Source organism: Triticum aestivum, chromosome 2D, assembly GCF_018294505.1.
Source record: "Triticum aestivum cultivar Chinese Spring chromosome 2D, IWGSC CS RefSeq v2.1, whole genome shotgun sequence".
In the NCBI taxonomy this organism is placed as follows: Eukaryota; Viridiplantae; Streptophyta; class Magnoliopsida; order Poales; family Poaceae; genus Triticum; species Triticum aestivum.
The window spans coordinates 2,627,142-2,645,991 of record NC_057799.1 but is presented as its reverse complement, the minus strand read 5'-3'; positions in this window follow the sequence as shown (position 1 = coordinate 2,645,991).

Below are 18,850 nucleotides of genomic sequence, written 5' to 3'. Positions count from 1 at the left end.
GCCTGTTCAGAACCTCGCTGCCGGATCGGGAAACCCGGTGCCTTCCCCAGCTCAGGTGCTGATGGATCTCACGGACAAGATGACGGCCCTGTTAACTGTCGCGGTTGACCCGGCAGATCAAGCTCAGCATGATGCGGAGGTGGCACAGTTAAAATTGGATCTGATAAAAGCTAAAGAGGATCTTGCAGCGGAAGGGATCAGGTTGGCTGCGGAGCGGGCGGCTCTCGATGCCCAGACTCAGCTAATTCAAGCGCAGTCCTTCCAGCTCACGATGGATCCGAACGCGGCCAACGAGGTCATGAGGAGGAGGCATCAGAAGGCCCGGTCTCGACTCCTGCCGGTTTACGATCCACGCAATCTCTTCAACACGCCGGGTGCAGGGTCTAGTAACCCGCCAGGGGTCATTGCGCCCGGGTCTGGACCCCTTATTCAGCCACGAGTGATGGGGCCTCCCCAGGTGCCCCCTGCCCCGCCTCAGTATGTGTCAGTACCCCCGGGTCATTATGATAACCCGCTAGAGAACATGGTGGCTGCGGCAGCACGGCTGGCGGCTCTCCCTGTTGACGGCGATTCTCCGGCGGCCATCGAAACCCGCCGGGTCAGGGAACTCCTGCAGACGGCACTAGCACAGCAAGAGGCGTACTCCTATAGCCGTGACAGGATCCACTCGACCCCTCGTCCAGGCCAGAGCCCGAGTTACAGCCGGAACATGGTCTCAGCAACCGGTTCAAGTAATGTGCGACGCCATGACCCGCCCCCTGGCCATGGCCCGGCTCATAATGGAGCCTTCTACGCAACAGACCAAGCGCGGCAAGAGGCGGAGCAGGTGCCTCAATTGACGGCTTATCAGACCCCCCCCCCCGGCTTATCCGACGACGTCCGTTGATGTGGGAATTTCTACCAGGACCGGGGGAGTCCCTTGTTTGGTACCAGCCATCCGCAATGAACGTCTACCTAAGGACTTCAAGGGCCCTAGGAAGGTGCCTAACTACACAGCGGACTTACAGCCTGCAGCCTGGATTGAGAGTTATGAGATGGCTATGGAATTGCTGGAGGTCAGTGAGGCGGCCATGGCCAAATATTTCACCATGATGTTAGATGGAACTGCCCGCACGTGGTTGAAAGGGTTACCGCCGAACTCCATTGGGTCTTGGGCGGAGCTGAAAGCCCGGTTCATTCAAAATTTCAAGGATACCTGCAGGCAGTCTATGTCAATTGTGGATTTGACTAACTGTAAGCAGCAGGAGGGTGAGTCCACGACCCATTGGGTTCGCCGGGTCAAGGAAATCATCCATTCATCAGATAAGATGGATGCCGGCTCTGCAGTCTTAATGTTGGAACAGAACTGTCGCTTTGTGCCCCTTAAGATGAAGCTTGGGCGGCTCAAGCGCGACTGCACTGATATGGGTACCCTAATGGCGGCTCTTGTCAAGTACGCCGATTCCGATGGTACCAAGGATCCCCCTTCAGACGATGAAAGGGCAGGGAAGGGAAAGAAGAATGGCAACGGCAAGGGTCCTCAGTTTAACCCGGGGAACCAAGGAGGAGGCAAGCGTAAGGCCGATGGCAGCTTAGAGTTTGTAGCCAACACCAACTCTCAAGGTAATAACCAGCGACGCAAGGGGAGGCCCCCTCCCCGAGGCGGCGGGTCAGGACCTTCTCTGGAGCAGCTGTTGAATGAACCTTGTCCGAGGCACGGTTCTAGAGAGAAGCCAGCAACTCATCTGTGGAAGGATTGTGCTATCATGAAGGCCTTTAAAAACTACAATGGTCCGGGTGGCGGCTCAGGCGCCGGCGGCTTTCATGGCCCGAGCGGCGGCTCCAATTCCGGTCCTCAGAACGATCAAGGAGGCTTTAATCAACAGTCTGATCAGGGTCATCAACAGCAGCAGGGGGGTTATCAGACCAACCCGAAGCAGCTTAGCGGTGGACAGTATCACGTGTTCACCACTAGTTTGTGTAAACGAGACGAGAAGATTCAAAAGAGAGCTGTTAATGCTGTTGAGCCGGCGGTTCCACGCTACTTGCGGTGGTCTGAGCAGCCTATAGTGTGGAGTAGGGAGGATCACCCTCTCCGGGTGGATAACCCGGGCCACTTGGCCTTAGTGGTGGCTCCTCAGGTGGGAGGCTATAAGTTCACAAAGGTGCTCATGGATGGAGGCAGCAGCATCAATATCCTCTATTATGAGACTTTCCGTCGTATGGGGCTGGTCGATAAGAACCTCAGCCAGTCAAACACTATCTTCCATGGCGTAGTACCCGGTAAGTCGGCTTATCCAGTCGGCAAGATCGAACTGGAAGTGGCTTTTGGCGATGAGAACAACTACAGGGTGGAGAAGTTGACCTTTGAGGTGGTCAAGATAAGAAGTCCATACCACGCTATATTTGGGCGGCCGGCTTACGCCAAGTTCATGGCACGGCCGTGTTATGTGTACTTACAGCTCAAGATGCCAGGGCACAATGGGACCATTACGGTTCACGGCAGCCGGAAGGTGGCTCTGGAGTGTGAGGAAGGTGATGCAGCTTATGCAGAGTCTGTTTGTGCTACAGAGGAGTTAAAATTTTATAAAGACAATGTTGACCCAACAGACATGACCTCTCTGAAGAAGCCAACTACGGAGGCTGAGCCGGCAATGAAATTTAAGTCGGCTGATGAAACTAAGCTTGTTGATTTTGTTCCAGGAGATTCATCTTAGCAGTTTAGCATCAGTGCCAATCTGGATCCAAAATAGGAAAGCGCGCTCATCGAGTTCATCCGTGAGAATAGGGACATCTTCGCGTGGAAACCTTCTGACATGCCAGGTGTACCTAGAGAACTCGCTGAGCACACTCTCAATGTTGATCCAAAATTTAAGCCGGTCAGACAGTTCCTTCGACGGTTTAACGAAGAGAGGCGGAAAGCTATCGGTGAAGAAGTGGCCCGGCTCTTGGCGGCCGGGTTCATTGTTGAGGTTTTTCACCCAGAGTGGTTGGCTAACCCGGTGCTCGTACTCAAGAAGAACGGCACCTGGCGAATGTGTGTGGACTACACGGACTTGAACAAGGCGTGTCCGGTTGATCCTTTTGCTCTCCCCCGTATTGATCAAATCATTGATGCTACGGCAGGTTGTGCACACTTAAGTTTCTTGGATGCTTATTCCGGGTATCATCAGATTAAGATGGCAGTTAAGGACCAGGAGAAGACGGCGTTCATCACTCCCTTTGGAGCCTTCTGCTATGTGTCTATGCCCTTTGGGCTCAAGTGTGCGCAGGCGACTTACCAGCGTTGTGTGCAGAATTGTCTCCATAAACAGATCGGGCGCAATGTTCATGCTTATGTGGATGATATTGTGGTTAAATCCATCAAAGAGGAAACCCTGATAGATGATTTAAGAGAAACCTTTGATAATCTCCGGGTCTATAAGATGATGCTTAACCCGGCCAAGTGTGTCTTTGGTGTTCCTGCATGCAAGCTCTTGGGTTTCTTGGTTTCTGACAGAGGCATTGAGGCTAACCCGGAGAAGATCAAGGCCATCACCTCCCTGGCTAAGCCGGCGTGTATAAATGACGTTCAGCGCTTGGCGGGTCGCATCGCTGCTTTAAGCCGGTTCATAAGCCGCTTGGGTGAGAAGGCTATGCCCTTATATCAGTTGCTGAAGAAAACTGATAACTTTGTCTGGAATGATGCAGCTAATACCGCCTTTGAGGATTTAAAAAGCAACTGGCAGAGCCCCCCGTCCTTGCTGCTCCGGTTGATAAGGAGCCCTTGCTACTGTATGTGGCGGCAAACACACGAGCCGTCAGTGTGGCTATTGTGGTGGAGCGTAAGGAGACGGGTAAGGAGCATCCGGTTCAGCGGCCGGTTTATTATGTCAGTGAGGTGCTTATTGAGTCCAAGCAGCGGTACCCGCATTGGCAGAAGCTCGTATATGGTGTGTTCATGGCGAGCCGGAAACTCAAACATTAGTTTCAGGGTCATCCCATCACTGTGGTCAGTTCTGCCCCTCTTGGGGATATTATCCAGAACAGAGAGGCTACAGGGAGAATTGCTAAGTGGGCTATAGAACTTGGACCTCATGGCCTCAAATATGTGCCACGCACTGCTGTTAAATCTCAGGCTTTGGTGGACTTCATCAACGATTGGACAGAGTCACAAGTGCCCGAGCAGAAGCCGGATAATACGTATTGGACTATTCACTTTGACGGGTCCAGGCAGTTGGAGGGCTCGGGGGCTGGCGTTGTATTGGCTTCCCCTAGGGGTGACAAGTTCCAGTATGTGCTACAATTGATGTTTCCTTGCACTAACAATGCGGCTGAATACGAGGCTTTACTCCACGGTCTTCGGGTGGCTAAGGAGATGAGCTTAAGCCGGGTAAGGTGCTTCGGGGACTCAGATTTGGTGGCTCAACAAGTATCAGGCACCTGGGATTCTAAGGATCCTCTCATGGCGGCTTATCGCCGCGAGGTTGATGCCATTGCTAGGCACTTTCAGGGATATCAAGTGAAGCACATTGATCGCAGGAAGAACGAGGCGGCTGATGCTTTAAGCCGGTTAGGCTCTCAGCGAAAGCCGGTGCCGCCTAACACTTTCCTGGATGTTCTGTACAACCCTTCGGTTAAGTTGCCTACAGAGGAGGACTTGGCTATCCCTGACCCGGAGGCACGACTAGTGGCGGCTCTTCATGTCATACCAGACTGGACAATGCCATATCTGGCTTATATAACCCGGGGAGAGTTGCCTGAGGATGAAACTTTGGCCAGGCAAATACCCGGCGGGCCAAGTCAATGATTGTTATCAACGGCGAGTTGCATCATCGCAGTGTTTCAGGGGCGTTTCAGCGTTGTATCTCCCCTGAGGAAGGTCAAGAGATCTTGCGCGAGATCCATGAAGGGGATTGTGGCCATCATGCTGGTTCAAAATCTCTTGTGGCCAAGGCTTTCCGTCATGGTTTTTATTGGCTGACGGCTCACGCTGATGCAGAGGACTTGGTCAGTAAATGTGATGGCTGCCAAAGGTTCTCACGACGGGCTCATGTGCCGGCTCAGGAGTTGAGGATGATCCCAATCACTTGGCCCTTTGCGGTCTGGGGGCTTGATATGGTTGGGCCTTTTAAACGGTCCAAGGATAAGAAGACCCACCTCTTGGTGGCAGTTGACAAATTCACGAAGTGGGTGGAGGCTGAGCCAGTTAGCAAGTGTGATGCAGCCACGGCAGTTCGATTTATGAAAAAGGTGATTTTCCGCTTCGGCTTTCCGCACAGCTTCATAACTGACAATGGCACCAATCTATCCAAGGGCGCTATGGAAGAGTTTTGTCAACGAGAGCATATCCGACTTGATGTTTCCTCAGTGGCTCATCCCCAATCCAATGGTCAAGCTGAGAGAGCTAACCAGGAGATTCTGAAGGGCATCAAACCCCGGCTTTTGGTCCCTTTACAACGGACGCCGGGTTGTTGGGTGGAGGAGTTGCCCTCCGTCTTATGGAGCATCAACACTACTCCTAACAGGTCTACAGGCTTCACGCCTTTCTTCATGGTTTATGGAGCAGAAGCAGTCCTCCCCAGCGACATCCGTCACGATTCACCTCGTGTGGCGGCTTATGTTGAGACGGATAATGAACAGGCGCGCCAAGATGCTCTGGACTTGTTGGACGAACGGCGTGATGTGGCAGCAGCCCGTTCAGCGATTTACCAACAGGACCTGCGCCGTTATCATAGCCGCCGGGTCAAGTCCCGGGTCTTCCAGGAAGGCGGCCTTGTGCTCCGGCTCATCCAGGATCAAACAGATGCACACAAGTTATCCCCACCTTGGGAAGGGCCCTTTGTGGTCAGTAAGAACTTGTACAACGGATCATATTACCTCATTGACATTCGGGAGCATAAAGATTCACGTAAGTCTGAGGAAGAGACCCGTCGGCCGTGGAACATAGCTCAGCTTCGGCCTTACTACACTTGAGCTACCGGCTCTCGTGGTGTACATACTTATCTCAGCCATGTATATATTATGATAAGCAATAAAGCAGGACCTCTGTCCTTTTTCTCCTCCAATTATGTGTGTGTCATTTTTTACATGCTAATTTGAAAGGAGGATCCGGCTTATGATAGTATTCGAATCTAGCCGTAAGCAGTAAGGTCATTTGGGGGCTTCCTGTTCAAACATGGGTCGTATTCGAACCAAAGAAAACATAGCTGTCGATACCCATTTGATTGGCAAAGTGCCGAGCTCATTGGGAGGTTGCCTTTGGTCATATTTGAATCGTAGTGCAACCCCTCTGAGAACCGACGTGGATCGTATTCGAATCAGCGTCGTTAAACAATTTTCAGAATCACTTGGGGGCTTCCTGTTCAAACATGGGTCGTATTCGAACCAAAGAGAACATAGCTGTCGATACCCTCTTGATTGGCATCGCCACACCCACTGGGGGCTATATGATCGCATCCGAATCTTAGCTTAACCCCTTTGGACCGGGTTTCTGGTCGTATTCGAACCGGAAGCCCCTAAGTTTTTATATTTTATCATAAGTCTACTCTGATCATGTCAAAGTATGTACTGCCGGGTCTCACTTGCCGACTTAATTTTGGTTTATCTTGTTAGTTGAGCATTAGGGATGTCATCAAGACAGGTAAATTCGAGTTAAGGTACCAACCAAGCTACCCGGGTTATTTAAACCGGAAGTATGCTACAGGCCGTTAAGTGTGTTATCACGGCTATGTTCAGAGTATAGTTAACGACCAGTCTTTTTTGGTTCGTATTCCGGGTTATCCATTTTAAATACCTGATTCTCAGGGCGGTAAGCCGCCTTGAGACTTGTGATTTGCCTTTCTATGCAGATACTTGAAGGTACTTTTTAAGGTTGAGAAGGACAAAGGGATAATTATGACCCGGAGGAACACCAAAAGAATAACTTCAAGGGGTTTCAGCATTCATTACGTGCACGATGGCACGGCAGAGATAAATTGTTGCACTTATTCTATTACAAATATCCTTCAAAGTCTCAAGGGTGGAGCGTTTCTCGGTGAACCGCCGGCCGCTTTATGACGCCTGCTGAGTCGAAGTCCCCGGCTCGTCTTCTGCTCCGGCTGATCCCAAGACCTCGAAGGTTGACGACTTCCAGTCGATGCCGCTGAGAGCTTCGAACTGGGCTTCTTCGTCGATTAACCGGCCGGGTCAATCTTCGGGGCGAAGGTGTGCTGACGAGCCGGAGGGATCAGGTTGAGGGCTTCATAGCGTGGGGTTGGAATCCTCCGATTCTCCGCGTCAAAACCCGGCTGGTACTTGGTCAAGTCGGTGTCGTTCCCGATGAGGGTAGCCACCGGGCGTACAGCCTTCACACATGCCGCGAAGTCCTTTTGGTCGAAGGCTGAGCCGTCTTCTTTCAGGCTGGGGTAACCCAGGGCGATGTCTGCTGGGTCTAGCTCTGGCAAGAATGCTTTAGCCCGGCTCAGCGCGGCGATTGCTCCGGCTCTCGCGGATGCTCGTCGTAGCTCCTGGATCCGCTGTGGCAGAACTGCGAGCCGGCGCAGGACTTCGGCCAGGTGTGTTGGCACCTCATTCGACAGGGCCACCACAGCTAAGGCCCGCTGTGACCCGGTATAGAGCTGCTCCACCAGGGTGTACACGGCCTTTAGCTTGGTGACCACGCTCTGGTTCAGGTTGGCGCTTCTGGAGCCTGTTTAATAAAGATCAGATAAGCCGGTGACAAGAATGAACCATAACATTTACAGACTTGATGAAAGCCGGCGAGGCGACTTACCGAAGATAGCAGCCACCATTTGGGAAACCTGGCGCTTTAGGCCAGAGAGCTCAGCGGTCTTCTCGGCGAGAGCCTTCTCTGCCTGTTCGGCCCGGGTCACCAGTGCGGTTTTCTCCTCAGCCCAGGCCTTCCGCTCAGCATCGAATTCAGTCTTCAGCTTCTCTTGAGCGGCGATGCTGGAGACAAACTTGGCGTTTGCCTTCCGGGTCTCCATCTCTTGTGTCTTTAGCCGGCTCTTGAGATCCGCAAGGTCCGACTCTAATTTTTTGCCAACAGCCTGCATATATTTCCGGGTGGTTAACAGTCATTATATAAGTCCCAAGCACTTTCCAAGCAAAGACACTTGGCACTTGGGGGCTAATGCATATTGAACGTATCTATCTACGTACTGCCGGTTCAGTTAAGTAAGCCGGAATCTAAGTCTACAACATATTCAAGTATAAGTTATAGACTTGGGGGCTAGCATGACAAGGGTCACTATGCAGAAAATAAGAAGACAGCAGAAGGTTACCTCAGATTTTTGTTGGATCTGGTTGACCATGGCAATTTCGGCGTCCCGGCTCTTGTGAACTTGGCTGATGTAGCCAGAGACGAGCTCTCCAATGCTCAAGTCGGTGTAGTTGGAGAGGTCCAGATTCACCCGGTGGGGCTGCAGCAACTCCCCCTTCGCGGAGCATTTGGCCAGCACAGTCGGTCTCCTCGGCTCAACATACTCCGTCCGGGTAATTACCACGTCCGGGTCGTCAGTTGATGGGGCGGAGCCGGAGGCCTCCGGGTTAACCGACGCTTCGGTTGTTGTCTTGGTAGTTGGGGTAGGGGCTTCAGGTGCCGTGTCCATAGGAATGGTGGCTTCAGGGGCGGCGGCAGCTGGCGGCTCTTGAGCCGTCGTCTCCGGCTCAGGCAAGTCTGGCACTCCGGCTGACCTGGTCTTCTTTGCTCTTTTGGTGAGCTTTGCCTGGGCACTGAAAAGACAGAAGTGTTAGGCGTACAAAGAGTAAGTACAGACAGATAATGTAAGGAGATTGTTATTACCCGGGTGCAGTTTTGAAGGCCGGCAGACTTGACTGCATGGAGTCACCCGAAGAGGGGGAGGTCTCCTGGTAATTAGAGTCAGAAGAGTTGAGTGGCTGACGGATGACACCCGCCAACGGATGAAAAGGGTACAGGTGAGAAAAAACCTCAGTACGACGCTTCCTTGTTGCGTCGGGTAACCCGGCGGAGAGGTCAGTGTCCTTGCGGGCCCGGGTGTGACGCCGGCTTTCGTGAACCTGCTGCTTCAAAAGAAATTGAGGGTCTTGATGAGCTAACGGATGAGAAAAGCTTACTTTCCGGGTTACTTTTCGGACTTTCAGCTGTGGCAAAGGCTCCGAGTCGGAGGAAAGTGATGTTACCTCTTCAATCACCGGGTTACTGGCGCCGGTGTCATCCTGTCAATAAGCAAAATATTGATAAGGCGGACAACAGCAAACAAAAAATATGGCAAGAGTTTAAAGGTTTAAGGGTTACCTCTGACTCGGAGCTGTCGCTTAATTGCAGCAGCTCCGAAGCGGTGGGTCTGCTTCCCTTTTTGCGAGGGGCGGCTTTCTTGGCGGCTTTCTTCGCCTTCCTGGCCTTCTTGGCCGCCTCATGGTCATATTTGACCCGCCAGAATTTGTCATCAGCCTGAGAAGTACAGTAATGAATTCTTAAAACGGTCCAGATCAAGGTGACATGCAAAAGAAGTGGAAAGATTAAAGTCAGCGGCTTACCGCTGGGGCTGGATTGGTCTTGCAGAACGGGGCTAGCCCGGTTCTTCCACAGTCTGCCAGGCTCTCGTTTAACAGAGCCTTGGTCTCTTCTTCAGCAACGTCTTCCGGAAGATCGTTGCGACTGTGCCTCTGCGGGTCATCCTTTCGCCCGGTGTATTCACACATTAAGCCGGGGCGGCGGCTCAATGGGATCACCCGCCATGAGATCCAGACCCGGACTAGATCAATTCCGTTCAGACCGTTGCCTAGCAGGGCCTTGATCTTGTTGATCGTTGGAAGTAGAGGCTGGCGTTCCGCGGCAGTAAGTTTGTCGGATAACGGGTGAGTCGGTTCCAGGCGTGTTGGGCGAAAGCCGGGCAGTGGATTCTCGTCAGCCGGGGACGTGTCTTGGCAGTAGAACCAAGTCATATTCCAGTCCTTAGGGTGGCTCGGCGGCTCTGCGTAAGGGAACAGACAGTCCCTACGTCGCTGGATGGAGATGCCGCCTAACTCTAGACTTGGCCCGTTGGCACACTCATTTTGGCGGTTCAAATAAAACAGCTCTCTGAAGAGCAGCAGACTCGGCTCTTCTCCAAGATACACTTCGCAAAAGACTTGGAAGTTGCAGATGTTGGATACGGAGTTGGGTCCTATATCCTGGGGCCGTAAGTCAAAGAAGTTGAGCACGTCCCTGAAGAATTTTGAGCCGGGCGGTGCGAAGCCCCGGCTCATATGGTCCGCAAAGATCACTACCTCCCCGTCCCTCGGCTGCGGTTTTTCTTCTGACGGATCAGGGGCACGGTAGGACATCACTTCCTTCTTGGGCAGATATCCGGACTTAACAAAGTTGGCCAGGGTCTCATCAGTGACGTTGGATCTCATCCAGTTGCAAGTGATGGGAGCCTTGGGAGGCATGGTGATGGTTGGTGGTCTATGATAAAGAGAAAGGTATCCGGGTTAATTATAAGCCGGAGAGCTATTGTTCAAACTAAGATGGCGGCTCAAAAAGGGGACTAATGATATATATTCAGATACGGTGAGTTATCTAAGCCGGAGAAACATTCAGAATAAGTTGGTCATCTACGGCTTACCGCAGTTAAGCCGGAGGATTCTACGGAGCATGGTTCTCTTTAAACCGGAAAGTTCTACGGCGCGTGTTTTCTTTAAGTCGGAAATATAAGCCGTCAAGATTCAAGGGCTGCAGTTTTTACTAAGTATGGTAAAACAGATTTCACATATTGCAGTAACTTTTCTGGATCAAAATGGTCGGGTGAAATGAAAAATTTCTAGACCTAAAAAACAGAGACAGGAGAAGTTCTTGAGGATTGAACATGGTTCTTATGCAGTAAAAAGAGGGTTTTTGCAGGTGAAATGGATCCCAAACATCTACCGCACTGACTTTATGCAAGGTAAAAGATCAACCGAGTGTGGTGACTACAAGAGCTACTGAGGTTTGCGGCAATGGTGATGAACGCGAAGAACACAAGATGAACCCTACCGTAGATCTATCTGACAGGGTCAAGGAGACTCACCGGAGTTGGAAGGAGCGGAGATCGCTGCCGTGAATCTGGTCCGAATCAGGGTGCAGCGGCCGGGTTGATGAAGACCAGGGGCGCGACGGCGGCGGCAGTGGCGGAGCTCGGGCAGAGGAGCGACGACGCGAGGAGGAAGAAGGAGAGCGTGAGAAGAGAAGTGTTGGGCCGGCCTATTTATAAGGCAGAGTCATAAGTGGGCGCGAGATTCAAGGAGACCACGGCGTGGTTATCTCCCCCTCACGACGCCTCGATTTTCGGAAAGACAGTAAAAGCGAAGATCCGTTGCGGATCTGGCGGAGTAAAAAACGGACTTAATGGAGGATGACGTCACGGCGGATTACCCGGAGTCCAGAGGATGACGTCACTCCGGGTTATGGCCTCCACATGAATGGTGAGCCGGAGATTTTCTCTGTCGGCAGAGTTGAAGATTGACATGAGCCGGCTCAAGTCAATTTGGGGCCTAATGTTGAGGATATAGACCTTAGAGTCACCCACCAGGAGGGGCCGGGTTACTCTTCGGATGATCATTGCCAGAAGCCCGGGGCCAAGTTTCAAGATGATGGGCCAGAGATGGGCTGAGACCCGGATATGACTTAAAGCCTGTAGTTACAATCATTGTTATAGTAAACTTGTAGTGTAAGGCAAGTATTGTTTAGAGTCCGAGCCGGACGCTCTTATGAGCCGGCCGGGACTCTAAGGGCCGCTGGGGGTCAGCCTCCCTATATAAAGGGAGGACCCGGCAGCGGTTTAAGGGCGACAACAATCTCATCGAGAGCCGGGCATAGCTGTTTAGCTCCCTGGCAATTGTAACCCTAATCAATAACACCTCAAACTGGACGTAGGTTTTTACCTTCACCGTAAGGGGCCGAACCAGTATAAACCCTCGTGTTCCTTGTCCCACATAACCCCTTCAAGCTTCCTAGTTGCGATGGCTCCACGACTAAGTCCTAGCTCGAGGACATCTGCCGTGACAATTCCACGACAAGTTGCGTCTGTCCACTCCTTTGCTGCTGATTTGCCTGGCAGATGTAACATGGAGCGGAGGGTACGTACCTGCCTCGCTTGCTTGCTTCAAGTCCTGGCCTTCAGTTGTACCCCAGAAGGCAGTGAAGGCAGTGAAATTTCTCTTTTGATTCAAGTGTACGTACAGTCATAAAAAGGCAAGGAGAAGATGATTTGTGGTGCCATGAAGGAATGATACAGTAGTACGGCTAGGGAGTGCTAGCGTTGATGATGTTGCAACGATAGAAACCTGCATCTGCAACAAGTCCGGTTCAGAAAAGGCAAAGTAAACCGTTCGGTACATAAATAAATCGCAAATGCCTAACTGCCTTGACGGTCCTATAACACAGTGGCAGAATGTGGATACCTCTCATATATGAGAAGGATATGAGCGCTAATGCAATGCTCTCTGCATCAATTTGCTGCTGTTTCGCATCGGCAGCCACCAATTGTGCCGGTCCATTGCAACGCAATGTAGCGAGATGACACTTGGGAAGCGGCACTGCAGCGACTTAGTTCGAGACGACTTTGTACCGTCTTGGGTTACTATTGTGGCAGATTTTTTTTTCTAGTATTTTTTCATTCATTTTTTCGACAAATGCACAAACAAATATATTTTTTAAATAACAATTTTAAGGAAAGTAAACATTTTTAAAGTGCAAAACTTTTTTCAAAATTTGGAATATGTTTAGGAAAAAGTGAACCTTTCCTGCAAATGTCAAACTTTTTTTAAAAAAAAAGAAGTGCTTGTGGCCTCCGCCGCTTTCAAGGCGCATGCGCCGTCTTGACTGGCCTCAATGTCGCGATGACGGAGGAGCAGCCAACACCGGCCCCTATGTCAGCGTTTCAACAAGTGCAATAGGAGCAGTGTTACACTACCCTCTTCCTCCTCGAGCAACACCCGTTGGTGGAGAGCCAAATCTATGACGAGCACGCGAGCGAGGATGCCATGGTGGTCATGGCCATGGCTAATCCCAACTTCGTCGTCGAGTAGCGGACGCTCTACGAGGCAGCCCGCACCCACGCCGCCGCTAGTAACGGAAAGGCGACGCTGACGGCGCAAGCGATCGCGGACGGGAACACCGTCGGTTAAGCGTACTACACACTCCAACAAACTTTCGAGCACACCAGTGGCACGAGGATTGTGTCGACCCGTCCACGTCCATCATACCTACAGCATCTACAGCCAGGTGCAGTACCTACCGCACATGATACAGTACCTACCTACAGCATCTACAGCGCTACAGTTCTCCTCTGCTCGTTCCCCTCTCGTGCCGCACCTGCCGCCGTCGCCGTCATCCGCCGCCGCCAGCATGTTCTTCAAGCTGTTTCCAGCTGGCCTGGATGGCCGTGATCGCGGCTTCGGCGCCATTGGCGGCCACGACGGCATCGGCGCCGGCCCCTTCTTCACCATGTTTCCGGCCGGACTTGATGGAAGTCACCTCGGCCATACTCATCAGCATATTTTGAATCTCCCTCCACTGACCCTGTTCATACGCGTAGCATATTTTGAATCAGCATATTCTTTTTGAAAATGGGTCCTCCTATGCCGATGCGCTTGAACACCAAGTTGCACTTGAACACTAACCCTGTAACCCCTCTCCTCCTATGCGGATGCGCTTGAACACCAAGTGAGTCTAAAGCCTGTTTCCAAGCAAACACTTTAACTATAGGAGGTACAAAATTATTTGTAGAACATAAAATCAACATGAACAGGGGGCAATAGCCCCCCCCCCCCCCCCCCCCCACACCCCCTCAGTGCACTTCACGATGTTGTAATTATTCAGTTGTTATTTATAGTTGAGTACATGTATCTTATAATCACTAGGGCATAAAAATTAACGGCTCTGAGCGAAAGAATGAGGTGATTTTTCGTTACCGGATTTGATAGCGGCACTATCACTCTATCAGTCGATCGCCTTGGGAAGATGACCAAGGTGGTAGTGGTGCATGCAATGGGCGCAGAACCATCCAATTCTAATCCAGGTTTACCATCAGGCCTTGATGCAGTTGGTGAACCTGTGTGATGTTGTACAAAGTGAATTTTTTTCTTTTGAAGTGTACATTCATTCATAAAAAAAGGCATGTAGAAGATATTGGTGTTCACCACATGTTAGACATGGTATGTACTTCCTCCATTCCTAAATATAAGTCTTTTTTTTAGAGATTTCAATAACAACTACATACGGATGTTTATAGATATATTTTTGACTGAAACTTAGCAGGAGCTCTGCTTTTTAATTAAGCAAAGGGAAAACTGTACGTTCACCGGGCCCGAGTTTGGAATATACCCTGTCGATGAAATGTGAGTGGGTGCAGTAGACGGGGCCTGACTGGCATCATCCCAGGAAGGAATGAAAGCATTGTGCACGGCTAGGGTGTGCTAGCCATGATGTGCAAGGAAAGAAACCTGCTTTTGCAACAAGTCCGCTTCAGAAAAAGCTTGATGCATGTCACGTGCTTTCAGAACGGCAACTACGGCTGCGGTTGGCCGTGATCCGCGTCCATGGGGGTGTGGTGTATGCAGATTCACGTCCCTTTCTTTGCAAACGCGTTACAAATTCAAACCCACATCTCATCCATGCCCGCAGAACCACATCCCTTGGACTTTCATTTCAATCTTCCTCTATGTTGTTTGCAAAATCTTTGAGGATGGCTCCCTTTTCACCACCTTTTGGAAGCGTTTCGCTATTTCTTTTCCTTTTGTGTGTTTCTTTCTAGTTTTCTTTTTGGTTTTTTCCATGTTCTTTTTTTCATTTGTTCACTCTTCCTTTACTTTCTTTTCAAAAATTAATGAGCATTTTAAATTTCTTCAATAGTTTTCACATTCATAAATATTTTTTCAAATGCATGAATATCTGTGAAATCCACGAAACCTTTTTAGAATAGTGAACATTTTTCATAATTCATGATTTTTTTTAAAATTGTGAATATTAACACATGAACATTTTTTAAAATTGAATAATATCTTTTAATTTTTTTAATGTTTTCTGATTTTGTTAAATATTTTTAATCTTCCAAAAAACACAGAGAGCTGAGTTTTTTTTTAAGCTAGGGCCATGAGAAAAAGTGTAGCGATGCATGTTAGCTAGGAGGCTAGGCTTGCTGCAGATTTACATGCGCATGTTTTTATTTGTCCGAAAATCCTTCCCATATAACTCCTTTTCCTAATAAGCATTTTATCCAATTTTGTATGCTCCATGTTGGACTCGGCCTATACATGTTATGTGTGTCCCTCCGGATAAACCTTCCCACCTTCCGGTAAGTTTCCTTTTCTAATTATTTTTCCTTGATCTAGTTTTGCACACACATGTTAGACTATGTGACCTTTGGGATTTTACAAATTTACACGTGCATGTTTCTTATTTGTCTGAAACTTTTTCCAATACAAGTCTTTTTCCTAATATGTACGTCATCCAATTTTGTATGCATCCAAGTTGGACTGGGCCTGTACATGTGCTTCTTTTTTTCTTCCGAATAGACCTTCATGTAGTACTTGATCTAGTTTTGCATGTAGTTAGACTCAACATACATGCGTGAATGATGGATTGTTTGTACACACTTTATATTTTACGTAACATTTGGGTCTTTTAATCTCAACCATTATACTTAGAATCAATGGAGTATAATTTTTTGACATATGTGGATGATTGCGGTGGGTTGTTTGACTTCTGTTTTAGTTATGTAATAAGATAATAGATATTAGAGTATGATAAGTATGATTAAATATACAGTTAATTTGGATGAATTTTTCCATGGTATCATTATCTTACAACTTGAAGCTGCTCCTGAATTTTTAAACTGTTACACAAAATTTTCGACGTACGTTGCTTACATATCGAATGGAGGCAATCAAGTTTTTCGAAGGAGAGTTTGTCCACACTATAGCTATATAACAGAGATCATGGTAATGTTATATTTTGGTGACCTAAAAAGTCTGTCATCGTGTTTTAGAACATATTTGGTTACATGCCTAATCTATTCTAGTTATATTGGGCATGATTTCATGTATTTAAGGAATTTACAGACTAAAATGTTTAGCAGCGTTCACTGCTCAGCACACGCTGCTAGGTCACCGTTTTGTGGCGTTTAGGAGTCAGTTCAACGCGCTAGTAGTTTTAGGTTGTTTAAATTTGTGGTTGTTATTTTTTTAGAGGGTGTTAACAAATTTGTAGATATATATATTATTGAAAAGTTTATATGTATATGAGGAACTACTGCTTGCATTCCTGTGCTGATATTCTGTCGATGCACAACGGTAGTAATAGTTCGAAATTAACTAACAAAAATTCTTGGTATGTTCCCCATGAAGTAACCACAAATTCTTAGCGAGATTAACTAAGAACAACTTGGCTAACAACTCCTCTATAGGTAAAAGCCCAAGTGAAAAACATCATTAATGCAATGGATGCCACTAGAAGAAATCCTGCTACTCATCCAAGTGGGAGTACGAAACAAATCATCACAACAACTGGTCAGATCCCCCTCCTCTGGCCCCCGCGTCGCTCCGCTCGGGGCGACACGGGAGGCGACGAAAACCCTAGCCGCCGGCCCCCCTTCCCCCCTCCTCCCCCTCTCGCCGCCGCCCGAGGAGGCCTCCGGCGAAGCCCACGTGGTCGCCCAGGACGGCGGCGGCGAGGATCTGGCTGCTTCGCTCTTCGCGGAGGGCTTTGGGCGCCGAGGCAGCGGCCTCGGGTGGCGCGGCGGCGTCGTTTTCTGCGGCGAGCGGCGTTGCGAGTGTTGTCCCCCGTCTCCTTGGTCGCGAGGGAGGCAAGTGACGGCGGGCGCTGGCGCCGGTCGCAGCGGGGGCGCGACCTCACTGTTCGCGTCTGGATCTGAAGGCGGCTTCCACTTCCCCTTAGAGCGCTCCTCCTCGCCGGATCTGGTCGCCGGCGGCCTCTGGACGCCGGATCCGTGGTTGGTGGGGTTGCCTAGAGCAGCGGAACTGGACCGGGAGAAATCCCTGGCTGGTTCTCCGGCCACGGCGTCGACGACACGGGCAGGTGTCGTTCTCCTCCTTGGAGGCTTCGTCGAGGTTCGTTTCCTCTCCCTCCTGCTCCATGACCCGGGTGAAAACCCTTGTCTTTTCAAGACTGGACGGCAACGGCGCAACGTGCGTCGCCACCTTCTTGAAGGTCTCGTCTTGGGCATGGTAGGAGTGTGCAGAGTGTTGTGAGGTGGGTGTCGGGTTGCCTGCGTCAGCAGCGAGGGAGATGAGGCTTGGTGCTCTGTTGATGTAGCAGTGTTGCTCTGCTTTGGATTGCTCGCCGGATCCTTGCTTGCTTGCTTGCCGTTTGGCGCCATTCTTGGGCAGAAAGGGGATAGGGCTCCCCTCTTTTGCTAGCAGCAACTTGATACGATGGCTTGGGCACGGAGCCTATCCATACGGGCTTGATCTGCATCCTATCAGGTTGCTTCATCCTGCTTGTTGTTCGTTTGTTCAGTGTCAGTGCCTTTGTGCAGTTTTTCCCCTTGGTGGTTGTAGAGGCGACCTGCGGTGTGGCAATTCGGCTGGTTATCCTCGTGTAGTGTTGCGTCGGGTTGAGAATCTCCCATGGTGCCCGGCGTCGTGTCCAATCCTGGCTCTAGGGTGAGCTTCTCCATCTTCTAGCGGTCCGGCGCCTTTCGAGCCAAGGCGAGGGGCAGGGGTCCCCTCTGGATTTGGAGAGGAGAGGATCGAACAAGGTGTCACCCTTCGGGGTAGATGAGGGCGCGACCATCGCTGAACTTTGTCTCCGTTTGAAGAACCCCTCCGTTGTGCTCTGCTTGATCTACTTCAATTGGTGGACTCCATCGACTTCTAGCTAGTGCTTAGTTTGCTTATCCCTCGAGGGCTTGTAGTCTTTGGTGCTTGTAAGCTGCGTCGGCAACACTATGTATCTGTTGTTGTTTTTCTGTTCTTGTTAGCTGCTTTTCGCAGTTGTCTCGTGGTTGTAACGATGGCCTTGTGTAACCCCTGGCCGGTTGATGGCTTTATTAATTCAAAGTCGGGCTCCCCTGGAGCCTTCATTCCAAAAAAAAAAGAAAACAACTAGGAGTGCATATCGAAGCTTTTTAAAGTTCTCTAACTGCGCTCACAGCTCGCTATTTTGGATGTGCAGAACATTAATTTGTGTTTGCTTCTCATCCATCTTCACTTGCTTCCCATCCATCTTGACTTCTTCTCTCGTGCATCTATCAATGCATCGTCCAACTGGGTTGTGAGTAATCGACTGCGGTACGCGACCAACTAATTTACATGCGTGGCAAGAGAAAGGTTGTTGCATGCATGTGTGCGTACGGATTAATGCAATGAAACGAGAGTTCCAAATACTCTAATTAACTAATGGAAAGATAGAGATGTTTGGTTATACCTTGGTTCCTTTGTGTGCACACATCAGAAATTGTTGGCTTTCATTTCTTCAAGTGTACGAGATTCTCTTCGCAACTGGGCCTCTGCAGCCGCAAAGGAGCCCGTGTCGTACGAAATGCCGCCGGATCAGACGGACGACCCGCTATTTACATCCACCACATTTGCAGCGTCCAAGCTCGAAAGCTTGCTGCTGGTAGTAAATGAACTTGCACGTTCCGCCAGTATGAGCGCTACTAGCACCAAGCTTTCGAGCTTAATCGGCAAGCGCTGCTGCTACTTGTCCAAATTAGCTGATGCGTTCGTTTTTCCAGGTCGCTGCTGATAGGAAAATCCTATAAAGGGTTTCTATACTAGTGAATCTCTATTTAAGATATAGAGACAGATATGTTTTTATGCGATCTAGATTGGATATTGGATAGATAGAGCAGACGCGCCAGAAAAGGAAACGAATCAATTCATGCTATAAAGTCAGTGAGGCGATAAGTACTGAAGGGTGTGCAAT